We start from the raw sequence: 15,434 nt of genomic DNA on the forward strand, positions 1-15,434 counted from the left end.
GAGGAGCGGGGTGACACGAGAGAACTTGGGAAGGTCGAACACCAGACGGGCTGCAGCATTCTGGATAAGTAAGGCCATTAGATGGCTGTCCTCTCCAAACATCAGGCCATTAGATGGCTGTCCTCTCCAAACATCAGGCCATTAGATGGCTGTCCTCTCCAAACATCAGGCCATTAGATGGCTGTCCTCTCCAAACATCAGATGGTTGTCCTTACCAAACATCAGATGGTTGTCCTCACCAAACATCAGATGGTTGTCCTCACCAAACATCAGATGGTTGTCCTCACCAAACATCAGATGGTTGTCCTCACCAAACATCAGATGGTTGTCCTCTCCAAACATGAAGACTTTAATAGATGTGACACTCAGGGATGTTTTCACACCATAGTCAGGAAACAGGAAACAGAGGATGATGAAGCAAAACAACTACTACAGAACCAGGGTACAAAGTGGATGAGAAGCTATGGTGAAAACACTCACACACACACTCCTGAATAAAGGTCTCAAGAACCCCCCCCATTTTTTTTTTTACAAATCTAAAGACTCCTGTGACTAAGATATGAAGTAACCTTGGTAGTACCAAGTTGGTACCCTTCCGGGGCTTGGGGCTTGTGTGGGGCGGTCTGGCTGCCCTGAGGCCTGTTGGCACGGTAGGGAGAGGTGAGCTGTCACCCACCATTACCATCACCGCCGCCACTCCAAGAGAGGGGGGAGGGAGGGATGTAGAGAAAGGGAGGGGGAGAGAGGGAGGGATGTAGTGAAAGGGGGGGGGGGGGTGTAGAGAAGGGGGGGAGGGTGGGAGGGATGTAGAGAAAGGGGGGGGGGGGTGGGAGGGATGTAGGGGGAGGGAGGGAGGGATGTAGAGAAAGGGAGGGGGAGAGAGGGAGGGATGTAGAGAAGGGGGGGGGGGTGTAGAGAAAGGGGGGGGGGTGGGAGGGATGTAGGGGGAGGGAGGGAGGGATGTAGAGAAAGGGAGGGGGAGAGAGGGAGGGATGTAGAGAAAGGGGGGAGGGTGGGAGGGATGTAGAGAAAGGGGGGGGATGTAGAGAAAGGGGGGAGGGTGGGAGGGATGTAGTGGGAGGGAGGGAGGGAGGGATGTAGAGAAAGGTAGGGGGAGGGATGTAGAGAAAGGGAGGGGGAGAGAGGGAGGGATGTAGAGAAAGGGGGGAGGGGGGGAGGGATGTAGGGGGAGGGAGGGATGTAGAGAAAGGGAGGGGGAGGGAGGGATGTAGAGAAAGGGAGGGGGAGGGAGGGATGTAGAGAAAGGGAGGGGGAGGGAGGGATGAAAAGCTTGATCCTCGCTAACTGCCATCCAGAGCCCATCCTCAGCCCTCAGAACCCTCACGCCTCCTGGGACTGGCTCGCACGCTAACACACAAACACTCCCTCCTCAGCGATTGTTAGTAGTATGGAAGGGTTGTGTGTGAGGGCAGCGAGAGGGTTGGTGTGGAGGAGTGAGTCAGTGAGAGTGTGTACGTGTGTGGCAGGGCTGAGCAAGCAGAATGTGGAAGATGTAGAAAAGGACAGGTGTGTGGTTTCTCTCTGCTGTTGTAAAGGACAGGTGTGTGGTTTCTCTCTGCTGTTGTAAAGAGGGAGAGGGGAGGAGAGTTTGGGAGGGGTGTTGCCAACAGTAAGCGAGAGCCACACAGAGTGCTCTGATGATTAAAGTTTAATGTGGGGAAGGTTAGAAGAGGCTTAGATAATGCATTACTGTTGTATTGTAGGTCTAACATAACCTAGAGACACACCTACTTATTAAACTCAGTGGTACACTATCACACATGCACACAAACAGAGTACTAAAGACACAGATGCACTGTTCAACCCTCCCTACACAGTCATCCTATCCCTGCGAGGTGGATTCTTGGGTCACCACTAAATGGAAAGAGGGAAAGATTAACACTCAGTCCATGATTAATAGAAAAGACAAGCATGTCTTCCATTTTTAATAATTCACTTTCCTCTGTATATTCCAGCTGTATATTCCTGCTGTATATTCCTGCTGTATACTCCTGCTGTATATTCCATGTGTATATTCCTGCTGTATTATCCAGCTGTATATTCCTGCTTTATATTCCAGCTGTATGTTCCTGCTGTATATTCCTACTGTATGTTCCTGCTGTATATTCCATGTGTATATTCCTGCTGTATTATCCAGCTGTATATTCCTGCTTTATGTGCCAGCCATCCACCTCCACTCAAACAATACAACAGAGGAGGAACAACTACTTGTTCTACCTGACAAGTTGAAAACAGTCATTTTAGAGCCACAGCCTCATAATAGCCCATCATTCCACTCAATGGCATAACACAAGGAGTGGAATCTAGACACAAAGCAGGTTGTGGATTTCAGGCTATCATAATAATACTCTACTCTGACAATCAGGTCATACTGTGATGTCACACAGCCTAGATGTACTACAGATTGTTCTTTCCCTGACTCCTAAACGACATCGTCATTATGAATGATTCAACGAACGAATCATAAAACTATGCCAGGAAATACACACTACTCTACTGAACTGGTTCTGCTGTTAATTTGTTTGAGCTCCAGTACTCTCCTCCAGCACGTTGTGTTCCCCTCGTCCTAGGACTAACATCCTTGTCACTCATCATCACTCACTCTCATGTGGGACAAAAGGAGAGTTTGTCTAAGGGACACACATTGGAGATCACTGCACCACTCCGCAAACCACCAAACCCTCCCCCCCCAAAAAAACTATCCTTTTGATGTTTGGGGGGGCTGTCCCATTCCATCTGAATAATATAGTGTCTGTAATTAAAGTCCATTCAGGGCTAATCTAGTGGTGTCCTAACTGTCCCCCGTCATCTGCTCTGGCCCTTTCAATGGCCACCTGTGACCTCGGAGAGGGACGGGGACACAGACCGCCATAAAATTCACAGCCACTAACACATTCTGGTCAACAGTCAGTCTTGCCTGTTCAATCACACTCAATGAGCACTGTTTTGTACAGCTAACTCATCTTCAGGTTGTTAAGAGACGGTCTTTCTAAATAGACCTTCCTACAGCCAAGCGTATTCAGCCTGGTAGGGGTTAAGAGAGTGTCATGATGATTAAGCAGACAGCCATGTCTCTGTGGTCTCTTTCAGTTCTCTTCCTGGTCAAGAAAGAAACAAAGGCCCAGTTGGGTTTCTTTAGCCAATGAGGCCAGCACATTGTGGTACTGACTGGGCCTCATTGGATAGAGATAGTACTGAGGTATTGAGGATGCAATACAATACAGGATGGAATGCATTGTATTGTCTCATCAAAACTATACATGTTTATATTGAAGTATAATAATTACTGTATGTTTACAGTAGCTAATCACAACATCTCCTGAGGTAAAGTTTTACTCTAGTAATCACAATTTGACTGTGGTAATAGTGCGTTAAGCCGGGTGTACACTACACGATTTTGGCCTTGATTTAGCTGTCCCAGACATATTTTTGAGATTGGAGACAAAATGTCGTTGCATACTCGGAAGTCAACGACGCTCATTTAATGTTAGCGGGTCAAGAGACGCAATCTGAGGGCTACCGATCCCGTCTTGAGCAGTCCCAGACGTCCCAATATTTTCAAACATGTTTGATTTTATGGGCACAAAATGTGCAATGCTCTTGTAGTGTGAGATGTGCAACGACAAGTTTTGAGAACAGTGATCAGCAATAGCCAATGAGAGCTCGCCAGAGAAGAAGCCAGTGAGTATCGCATCACCCAGAATGTGCACTGTCGAGCTGGAGCGATGACTACTACTAGTATGCGTTTGTACTTGCCATAGTGTCAAATCGTTACAGCTCTGACAAGCTCTTTACACGCAATGTTATTCAATTAAAAATGTATTGGCTAGATATTTCAACTCTGTATGGGCAAGCGTCTGACTGAAAACGTTTATGAGGCTGATTTGAGCCACAGCTCGTTCTAGCTATCTAATCACATTGTTTTAGCGAGACGCCGTGGTATGGAGAATCCTCACGACCAACTGAAGAATCTTGTAGTGTGACCCCCGTCTGTGCCACGTCATTTAGTGTGACCCCCGTCTGTGCCACATCATTTAGTGTGACCCCCGTCTGTGCCACGTCATTTAGTGTGCCCACCACTACGTTGGAAAGACATAAAACAACAGGAATGACGGTGGTTTAATGTGAGAGGCTCAGCGATGTTAGGATTTTAAAAGTGGTGTAGTGTCTTCCCGGCATTAGCCTATCCATGTCCAGCTATCCTTTGGCTGAGGAGATGGGTCACACTGTCCTCCACTCCTTCAGAGTCAGCTAAAGACCAAGCAGGCTCAAAGCTCTGTTATGACAGTTCCAAACTAGTTATTTTAGCCACATCTTTGCCTGCCGGCTGAATACGACCAAAATAAACAGACACCTCTGTATTCACACACACACACACCTGACCCCCCCAGGACACCGAGCTGTGAGAGTGTGGGAAAGTTATTTTTAGGGCAGAAGCGGAGAGGGTTCCTGGCTTTGACTCTCCTGCTCCAGATCAACATTCCACCTTTGAACCGCTCCGACTTCGGCCGTTTTTGCCCATGATGACAATTTCTCCTTTTTACTATTTGGAAAACTATTTGGGGGGCGGGCTCGGGGGTGGAGGAGGGGGTCACCTTTTTGGCAAGTTCCATTCTCTCCGCTAACTTGTTGATTTGGCACAACTTAAAAACAAAGACACCGTAACCCCCTCCAGTTGTAGTAGATGGATTCATGGGTTTGTTCATATTTTGCATTGGAAGTCCAGATACCCTAAAAGACTTACAAAGATCAGCACACAGACCATGTTACCCAGCAGACCATTGACCAGGGTTGATGTGATAACCATCTTGACAGAAATACTTCCCCCAAAACCTTCTCAATTAAATGTTAACTGCAAAGTAGGCTTAGTATATCATGAGTAAGTAAACTCTGCCATGAAATGAGCCGCAGCAGTACAGAACCATCACATTAGATGCACATTCCTCACTCTATAGAGGCGCAATTAAAGGGCCAGAGGCGCAATTAAAGGGAATTACACCAAAAAATCATGTGTCCATTTTCTTCCAGACATAAAATAAAATAGGTATTCAGATGTGACTTAAGCATTGACATGGACTCAGAACATCCAATGTCATTGTTTCTCTATGAACAATTGTAATTTTGAAAGTGAATAACCAAACATATCTAAAACCAGGAAAAATTAAACGGAGAAAACATAATTCTGGAAAATAAACACAATTTTTGGAAAAAAATAATGAACCGTTATTTTGCCAGGTATATTGGCAGAAAACATAGTGCAGGGGAGAGAAGAGAAGAATGTGCCTTTTGAAAGCTAGAAAAGAAGTAGCTCTCATGCTATAAAATGTTGGAGACCCCTGCCTTAGACCATAGTAATAACACTTTCCATATCCCAAGGACACTTAGACACAATCTAAAAGCACCCGCGGGGTTATACAGCGCGGGGTTATACAGTAGCACCCGAGTCACTACCATTATGCTAATTTGTGGGTGTTTGTATGCTAGCCTCACCCCCTGTCTCCCAGCACCACACACACTATACCACCCCCCCCCCCCCCCCCAAATCAACCAACCACCCCTCGCTATGATCGTTTAATCTGGTCTGAATTGAGTCTGGCTGGGCTAGCCCAGTGTAATGTAATGGATGTTGAGCGCTACACGCGCCCTGTTAAGGGTTCACTGCTCACCACTGAAACAGCTTCACTTCCAGGGCCAGCTCAGGCGGACCGCAGCCTTACACTGTCTGGCAGGAGGGGAGGCGGACCGCAGCCTTACACTGTCTGGCAGGAGGGGAGCCGGACCGCAGCCTTACACTGTCTGGCAGGAGGGGAGCACATACGTCTTACCAGGTTATTATCCCACCATCTTGTTTTCATATCTGCTGCTCGTGAGAAGTTTGTTTTGTGTTGATGGATGCTGGATGTAGGGCAGCTCGTCTGGCAACGTTCCGGTCTCATCCTCTTTCTGGAGTTGTGACTGGTCTAGACTACAACTACTACAAACACTAATACTGTTGCTCCCTTGTCGGTGGAAGACAGTAAGTGAAGTGGATAAAAGAGTTGTGTTTCACCCAGTGTCATCTCTGACCTCTAAACTTCAACCTTTTCCCTGACATGATCAACAACCCCCCCCCCCCATCAGTCTATCCATAATCCATATATCCATAATCTAATGTGTTTTTTGGCCAATTAGAGCCCTCCAGCCATACTGACTTCCTGGAACGTTGGGATTCCAAAGAGTCGTCCACTTAGCAGGGGACTTAGAGCTGATGGCCATTTCACCTTACTGTCCTAGTCAGCAGACAATTTACATGCTACTCAGGGAGTGTTACATGTATACGCACGCACGCACACACACACATTCTTGCACACACACACATTTTTGCGCACGCACGCACACACACACACACACACACACAGCTACTGTACACAGACACTCTTACACAGTCTTACTTAAACCCTGTAAGGAACAGTCTCTCTCATGCAAACACACTGGCAGAATACTGTATATAAAAACCTTTTATACAGTACCAGTCAAAAGTTTGGACACCTACTCATTCAAGGGTTTTTCTTTATTTTTTACTATTTTCTACATTGTAGAATAATAGTGAAGACATCAAAACTATGAATTAACACATATGGAATCATGTAGTAACCAAAAAAGTGTTAAACAAATACAAATATTTTTTTGATTCTTCAAATAGCCACCCGTTGCCTTGATGACAGCTTTGCACACTCTTGGCAGTTCCCACATATGCTGAGCACTTGTTGGCTGCTTTTCCTTCACTCTACCGTCCGACTCATCCCAAACCATATCAATTGGGTTGAGGTCGGGGGATTGTGGAGGCCAGGTCATCTGATGCAACACTCCATCACTCTCTTTCTTGGTAAAATAGCCCTTACACAGCCTGGAGGTGTGTTGGGTCATTGTCCTGTTGAAAAACAAATGATAGTCCCACTAAGCCCAAACCAGATGGGATGGCGTATCGCTGCAGAATGCTGTGGTAGCCATGCTGGTTAAGTGTGCCTTCAATTCTAAATACATCACAGACAGTGTCACCAGCAAACAACCCCCATACCATAACACCTCCTCCTCCATGCTTTACGGTGGGAACTACACATGCAGAGATCATCCGTTGACCCACACCGCGTTTCACAAAGACAAGGTGGTTGAAACCAAAAATCTCCAAATTGGACTCCAGGCCAAAGGACACATTTCCACCGGTCTAATGTCTCTTGGCCCAAGCAGGTCTCTTCTTCTTATTGGTGTCATTTAGTAGTGGTTTCTTTGAGAGCAATTCGACCATGAAGGCCTGATTCACACAGTCCCCTCTGAACAGTTGATGTTGAGATGTGTCTGTTACTTGAACTCTGTGAAGCATTTATTTGGGCTGCAATTTGTGAGGCTGGTAACTCTAATGAACTTATCCTCTGCAGCAGAGGTAACTCTGGGTCTTCCAATCCTGTGGCGGTCCTCATGAGAGCCAGTTTCAATATAACACTTGATGGTTTTTGCGACTGCACTTGAAGAAACTTTCAAAGTTCTTGAAATTATCCATATTGACTGACCTTCGTGTCTTAAAGTAATGTTGGACTGTCATTTCTTTTTGCTTATTTGAGCTGTTCTTGCCATAATATGGACTTGACTTTTACCAAATAGGGTTATCTTCTGTATACCCCCCCACCTTGTCACAACACAACTGATTGGCTGAAACGCATTAAGAAGGAAATACATTCCACAAATTAACTTTTAAGGCACACCTGTTAATTGAAATGCATTCCAGGTGACTACCTCATGAAACTGGTTGAGAAAATGCCAAGAGTGTGCAAAGCTGTCATCAAGGCAAAGGGTGGCTATTTGAAGAATCTCATATCTCAAATATATTTTGATTTGTTTAACACTTTTTTGGTTACCACATGATTCCATGTGTTATTTCATAGATTTGATGTCTTCATTATTATTCTACAATGTAAAAATAGTAAAAATAAAGAAAAACCCTTGAATGTGTAGGTGTGTCCAAACTTTTGACTGGTAGTGTATATCAGAATACTGTATACAAAAACCTAGTGAATAATAAAAGCAGAGGGGATGTATGTTGTGAATATTCCCCCATTGGTAAGAGTTCAGCTGAGGGGTCTGATCGCGTGCCACGGACTCACCTACACACACACACACACACACACACACACCTCGCCCAAAACACGACACGGCCTGTGTTCTCCGAGGAAGAGTATAAATTATTTATGTGGAATATTTTCACAGTTTTTATGCGAGTGAAGTAATCCCGTATAAAAAAAAATCACGACAGCTGTGATGAGACAGGAAGTTTCGGTACAATTTTTAAAATGCAGACAGATCATTTGTTCAATCGACATGGTGGGATCATTTTGTGTCTGTAAAATTAATTATGCGAGGAATGGCGGTGGAAACGCCTTTATGCGTAAATATTGATATAATAACCATCATATTGAAGTAAACACCACGATTATATGGTGTGTGGTCCTCCCATTACAACTCGGGGAAACCATGCAGTTTATTAGGCTACAGATTATATTCACAGGGTGGTATAAGTGCACGATGATCTTGATGCTCCTTTCCAATAAATATCAAGGGTCTTATTCTGGTGACATGATCATCGATGCTTGACTGCCGTTTGACAAATACAAATATTCTCGCTATTATCCAGAATAATCTCATCATGTAGACTAACCTACCTGCACTGTATGTGCTGGCCAGAGCGCTCGTGCCAAGACCAGAGTGGGTACATTTGCTATTTAAAGCAACAGTTTTTCTGACACAACTATCGGTCGAGTTCAAAATGCGATGGAAATGCATTGAACTTTAAAAAATTTTATCAGTAGATGAAAACTTAAGTGAAAAAGTACATTTGATGTGCACAACGTCATCACGCACAGCCTTTTACCCGCCCCAAGTCAATTTGATGGAAACATCTCTGGTGGGAAAATGCGCATATTGTTTTTATGCAGAGTTTAGAATATTTGCATGAAAATCTGTCATCGATTGGATGGAAACCTAGCTAGTGTTTAATTTACTTCCCGTCTCTTGGCTGGACTACATTTACTGTGAATGTGGTACAGAGTGAACTCTATTGGAGTTAATATTGAATGACCCTGTTTTACAGTACAGTCTATCAGGCTCAGCTCTCCTCAATGGGAGCTTTACTACTACTCTGCATAACCTAACACACAAACTCAGACATAGAAATACACAGACAGGTATTCAGACATGGAACACAAACAAACTCAAACATTCACTAACACTATGGACTTTGGTGGTTGTCTGTCTCTCTCTCTCAGGCAGTTTAGTGCCTCTGAGGAGCCCTCATTTTAATTAGACCTGACCTCAAAATCACTTAACAGCTCCTCTCTGCTTCCACCTCACCCCCCTCAACCGACCCCCCCTCTTCTCCTTCCCCATCCCTCAGCTCCGCTCCTCACATAGGTCCATTAACACTCCTCCCTCGGCACCCACAGCCTTATACAGGGGGGCTGTGGTAGAGGGGTGGGGGGCAGAGTATGTGAGCGGAGCGGCGCAAGGAGCGGAGCGTGCCCAATTTGACTGGAGTGTGGAGGGTGTTTGAGCGCCGGCTATGTCGGCCACTCCAATTTCGCTCCAGTAGCGCTCACGTCACGAGCTCAGGGCATGCCCGGCCCAGAATGCATTTGTAGGCTACTTGTGGGCTGCTACAGCCCCTTGCTTTAGCTACTGTCATGGAGTGCGTTAAATATTTTCATAAAGAAACTGATGCTAAATGACTAAAATGTAAATGTAAATGTATAAAACACAGAGGTGAAAAATCAAGGTGACTTACAAACATGAGGACCAAGAGCAAGAGACGGAGGGCGGTGATGTGGTGTCCACAACTAAATAATCATTGTGGAATCTGAAAAGACACGTATCCCGAAAGCATGAAGGTGTACTTACCACGTACACATGCTAACAGAAAGGAATGAGGTGGGTAGCTAGCTAAGTGTGTCATTGTAGCAAAGTATTTTTAAACAAAAAAACAGATCTCTTAAAAGTTTCGTTCATTTTCGTTCTATTATCTATACAATAGGCCATCATTGATTTTGGGCCAATAGGCCTGGCATATTACCTCTTTCAAGGAGCTTTCCGTTTTGATAGGGTTATTTTACCTAAAATCCTTTAGGGCTACCTACAGAAAAATGTAAAAACAACTACGCATCCTGCCCAGCCTGGCAAGAGTAGCCCGAAGGGTGTTTAGCACCCCCAGTGACTCTGCAAGCGTGGAGAGGGTATTCTCCGCTGCAGACCTGCTCTCCAGTCACCATCACATGATCCTGAAGCCACAGACTCTGGCCAAACTCCTGTTTCTAAAAATGAATTCAATGGCACTGCAGACTGATCCTAATAAGAATTGTTTTCCTTAATTGATATTTAATTTGAAGTTTTATAGATTTATAGACTATAATGATTGAATACAACAAAATGTTGTTTAAATGCTGAGAGCTTAATGTCCCTGCCAGTCTAGTGTGTCGCACTGGCAAATGCTTCAAAATGTTTTTCTTTGTAGGCTATAGCCTTTAAATAATTTAGCATAAATAAGCCTTTCTTAGGCTCTCTGTCTGGCTCCTGACCTATTTAGAGTGTTTATATGCTGTTTAATATGACATGTAGCCTATTTGAAATGATGAGTGCTTCTTACAGTCACCTTTTGCTGTTGTTTATTAAAATACTTTTCATTCAAATCATATGGTTTGGTTTCAATACTTCAAAACCAAACGGTATGTCCAGGTAGTCACAAAAATAGATGGGTGTTGGTTAAATTGTGATTTTAATGAACGGAGCAAATTTGGAGCGGCAGTTTTGTTTCCTGTGAGTAAGGAGCGGTTTTTAGTGGAGCGGTTGGATAGGACATGGAGCGCCGGAGCGGGATTTCCGACCGCTCAATTCCGCTCACAGACTCTGGTGAGGGGTAGACAAATAAGGCGTTGTCTTGAAGACGTTTTGAGGGCAAGTCATGGGACATTAGCCTACTCTTCCCCTCTGGGATCCTTCGTCTCATCTTCAGCTTCCTCTCATCACCACTCCACTTAGCACTCCTCATCCCTTTCTGTACTCTGCTCTCGTCTTCCATTAACCCACATCTTCTTCCTCCACTTTCCCTTTCATCCTCTTCCTTCTCAACTTGTATTTCTCCTTTATCTCCCCCTCTCTTGTCCCCCGCTCCTCCTCTCTCTCACTTCCTTCTTTAGTCCTCAAAAGATGAGCTGGAAAACAACCAAACTAAAACTAAAAAACCCTCTTCCACTACTATAGTCTAAAGCGGTCAGGGCTAACCTAGAGGCAACACACGCGTCAGGATTCCTCCTCCACACCTAGCTGACAGACAGACAGACAGACAGAGAGGATTCCTCCTCCACACCTAGCTGACAGACAGACAGAGAGGATTCCTCCTCCACACCTAGCTGACAGACAGACAGAGAGGATTCCTCCTCCACACCTAGCTGACAGACAGACAGAGAGGATTCCTCCTCCACACCTAGCTGACAGACAGACAGAGAGGATTCCTCCTCCACACCTAGCTGACAGACAGACAGAGAGGATTCCTCCTCCACACCTAGCTGACAGACAGACAGAGAGGATTCCTCCTCCACACCTAGCTGACAGACAGACAGAGAGGATTCCTCCTCCACACCTAGCTGACAGACAGACAGAGAGGATTCCTCCTCCACACCTAGCTGACAGACAGACAGAGAGGATTCCTCCTCCACACCTAGCTGACAGACAGACAGAGAGGATTCCTCCTCCACACCTAGCTGACAGACAGACAGAGAGGATTCCTCCTCCACACCTAGCTGACAGACAGACAGAGAGGATTCCTCCTCCACACCTAGCTGACAGACAGACAGAGAGGATTCCTCCTCCACACCTAGCTGACAGACAGACAGTCTGTGTGTCAGACGTCACAGAGGACCTGCCTGTCTCACCTCTCTAAGAGGGGACTAATTTAACACACATCCCCCAGTCTCATACTATAGCTGACCGCTGACCTCTCACCCCTCCACGGCACCCCAGTACCCCACCGGGGGGTTATCCGTCAGTCTGAGGGGTCACAGCAGGGTAAGGGGACATCAGTGGGTAAGTCTCACATTCTACAGAGCTTCGTCAGGTGAGGTGAGTAGCCTGCATTGTGAAACAAGTGTGTGACTGTGTGTGTCTAGTATGAGTAAAGTGTGACTGAGAATGCACACTATTTGAAGGTGTGTGCTTGTCTGTGTCAGTGTGTAAATATGTATCTACGTGTCACACCACAAGTGTGTGTGTGTGTGTGTGTGTGTATCCCTGTGAGTGTGTGTTATCTGGTCTTAACACCTAGCCATCTACCTGCTCAGACATGGGTTAATTCTGCCCTAAGGCATTGTGGGTAATGACTGTTCGTCAACCGCCACCTGAACTCTTCGGGACTACAATGGTAGCCATGGTAACCTTTTCACCGAACCTGTCAAACCACCATGACAACGAGTGTCTGTCAGTCTGTCCAGACTAGGGGTCTATGTTTCAGTTCATACAGGGTAAAAAACTATTGGGTAGACATCTGGTTTGGGAGTCAATTCCTTTTCATTTCAGTCAATTTAGGTAGTAAACTAAAATCCAGTTTACTTCCTGAACTGACTGAATTGAAATGCAATTGATCCCAACACTACATAGGGTATAGGAAGTACTGGACAAATAGGCCCAGTCACAGAGGTTAGCAGGTCCACTCATATAAAGACGACGGTATGGTAAAGACTGCAGGATTTTGTCTTGGTATAAAAGGGATAATTGTTTGGCATGGTGGTGTACTCTATCTCTCTGTGTGAACATTAAAGCCATTTACGCGTTCCTGAAGCGGTAGATGGTTGAAACGTGAGTCAAACTGAGGTTTCGAACTGCGGTTTCTAGCGTTACTCAGAGCTCCTTTGCTTTGTGAGGTCGTTATGACGTGTCGCTGCTGCTATCCTGTCTGATCTAGAGCTGTCAATCACCTGTCAGAGCTGTCAGCATGAGAGAGATACACCACCAGAGAGATAGACAGATGAATAGTTGAAGGTAGAGAAGGAGAGCGATGGACAGATGAATAGTTGAAGGTAGAGAAGGAGAGCAACGGAGGGAGAGATGGACAGATGAATAGTTGAAGGTAGAGAAGGAGAGCGATGGAGGGAGAGATGGACAGATGAATAGTTGAAGTTAGAGAAGGAGAGCAACGGAGGGAGAGAGAGCCAGAGATGCAGGTAGAGGTAGAGAAAGAGTGCCAGTCATACAGTGTTGGCTGCCGCCCGGGGCGGACGTGTCCTGTGGTTAGAGTAGAAGTGGAGTGATTAGTTGGCTTGGTGTGGAACGTCACACACAGGGCTGGGAGGGAATCTGATCGCTATCTCACATGCCAATCAACATCCCTCTGGGACAGTTGTCCAATGGGTCACAGCCACGCCGGGACACGCAGACGGAACGCAAAGGTAAACACACACCTGGGGTGAGGCAGTGACTCAGCAGAAATGGCACCCCCACCACGCATTACCCAGAATGTCAGGCGCTAACAGTCACGAGCCAATCACAGCATCGAGAGAGTCAAGAGAATTATGTAACAATGGGATACAATGGCTGATCTTTGATCTGTTTGATGGGTCTGGTGATGTGGTGTGAGATATTCTCTGGAAATACCCTTCACACACACACACACACAATACTGAGCACCACCAGGGTATTTGATTGGCATTTCATATTGACTTGACCTCTTTCCTCTCCCTCTCTTTTCTATTCCATGTCTTACTTTTATTACGAGTGCTGCCTGTCATTCCCAAGACAACCACACAAAGCCTGTCCCTCACAGACAGCATGCAGCAGTAGAACATCACCCAGGCCCACCGACGCTCAGGGAGGAGCTCAGCCCAGCAGCCATATAGCTCCACTAAGGAGGGGAATTAAAAGGCTGTTCAGGATAACCACCTTGACTTTTATGGACCTTATAAATCTACACTGGAGAGGGCTTTTCAGAGGGGAGGACAGAAGAGGAGGAAAGGGAGGAGGGGGGGGGGGTGTATAGAGGGTTGGAGAGGGGGAAGAGAGGGTGAGAGAGGGGAGGAGAGAGGGTGAGAGAGGGGAGGAGAGAGGGGAAGAGAGAGGGTGAGAGGGATGAAGAGAGAGGGGAAGAGAGGGTGAGCGAGGGGAGAAGAGAGGGTGAGAGAGGGGAGAAGAGGGTGAGAAAGAGGAGAGAGGGGGAAGAAGGGTGAGAGGGGTGATAAAAGGTGAGTATGAAGAGTGGAAGTCCCTCCTCTCCCTCTCTCCCTCTCTCTCCTCTCCCTCTCTCCTCCCTCTCTCTCTCCTCTCCCCCTCTCTCCTCCCTCTCTCCTCTCTCTCTCCTCTCCCTCTCCCACCCTCCTCTCCTCCTACCAGAGACAATAAGTCCCTGATTAACAACTACAAGGCCAGAGTATGATAAGTTAATAATAAGGTAATGATACAGTAATGAGGGCCAATGATGAGTCTGACAGAGGAGGGGCCCTTCATCTGGAGAGAAGAGCCACTGAGTGATGGATTACAGTGAGGGAGAGTGAATGTGTGTGTGTGTGTGTGTGCAGGATAAGGGTAAGGGTAAGAGGGGAGGGCAGCTGCACTCAAGGAGTTGGATTGGGGGGGGGGGGGGGGGGGGGGGGGTCTGCGGAGGGAGTAAAGAGAGGAGGGAGACAGACAATGAGGGCCCTTAATGGAGTGGCTGGCTAAAGAGGCCAGAGGGTCAGGGAGGGGCCGTTGGGGGTTGAATTAGCATAGTCAAACCTCTAATCCCAGGAGAGTTCAGTCTACAATAGAGACTGAAAATGACAGATTTTCTACTTGGTCAGTCTAGTACCAGTGGTGTGGTGTGTACCCATGTCGAAACAGAGCCCCAAGATTTAACTTAAAACCTGCCAGACCATGGTATAACTATCTCATCAGAGGAACAAGCATATGCACTGCACTATCTACACAGTCCATTCTATAGTAACTGAAGTACTCAACAATAACAGGAAGTAGGTGTCATAGGGGTGGGATAAAGGTATATAGTAACAAAAGTACTCAACAATAACAGGAAGTAGGTGTCATAGGGGCATGATAAAGTTCCATAGTAACTCAAGTACTCCAGAACACAATAGTCTTTCCTCATCTCCTGTTCATGAGCTGTTCCTGCTCTCGCTCTGGTACCTTTGAAGTTGCTCGGAGGTAGGTGTGACAACACAGGTGTATAATCAATAGTTTCACCTTTCTCATTGCCAACCGATAGCTGGAGAAAGTTAACAGAGGCTAGTGAAGTGAGGCTAACGCCAGAGACAATCCATAATAACCATCAGCACTTAATGTGAGCCATGCTGTGAACAGGAAGAATGCAGAAGAAATGAAATGCAAAAGGTTTTAAATAAATCATTACTTCTGTT

The 15,434-nt window shown here is 46.1% G+C and overlaps 1 protein-coding gene across 1 annotated transcript in view; it reads right to left on the reverse strand.

The window, feature by feature from the left end:
* Positions 1–15,434, reverse strand: part of elp4 (elongator acetyltransferase complex subunit 4) — an 88,055-nt gene that overhangs the window by 31,802 nt on the left and 40,819 nt on the right. The gene's annotated exons all lie outside the window — the stretch shown is intronic.

Source organism: Coregonus lavaretus, assembly GCF_964263955.1.
Source record: "Coregonus lavaretus genome assembly, contig: HAP1_SCAFFOLD_640, whole genome shotgun sequence".
Taxonomy (NCBI): domain Eukaryota; kingdom Metazoa; phylum Chordata; class Actinopteri; order Salmoniformes; family Salmonidae; genus Coregonus; species Coregonus lavaretus.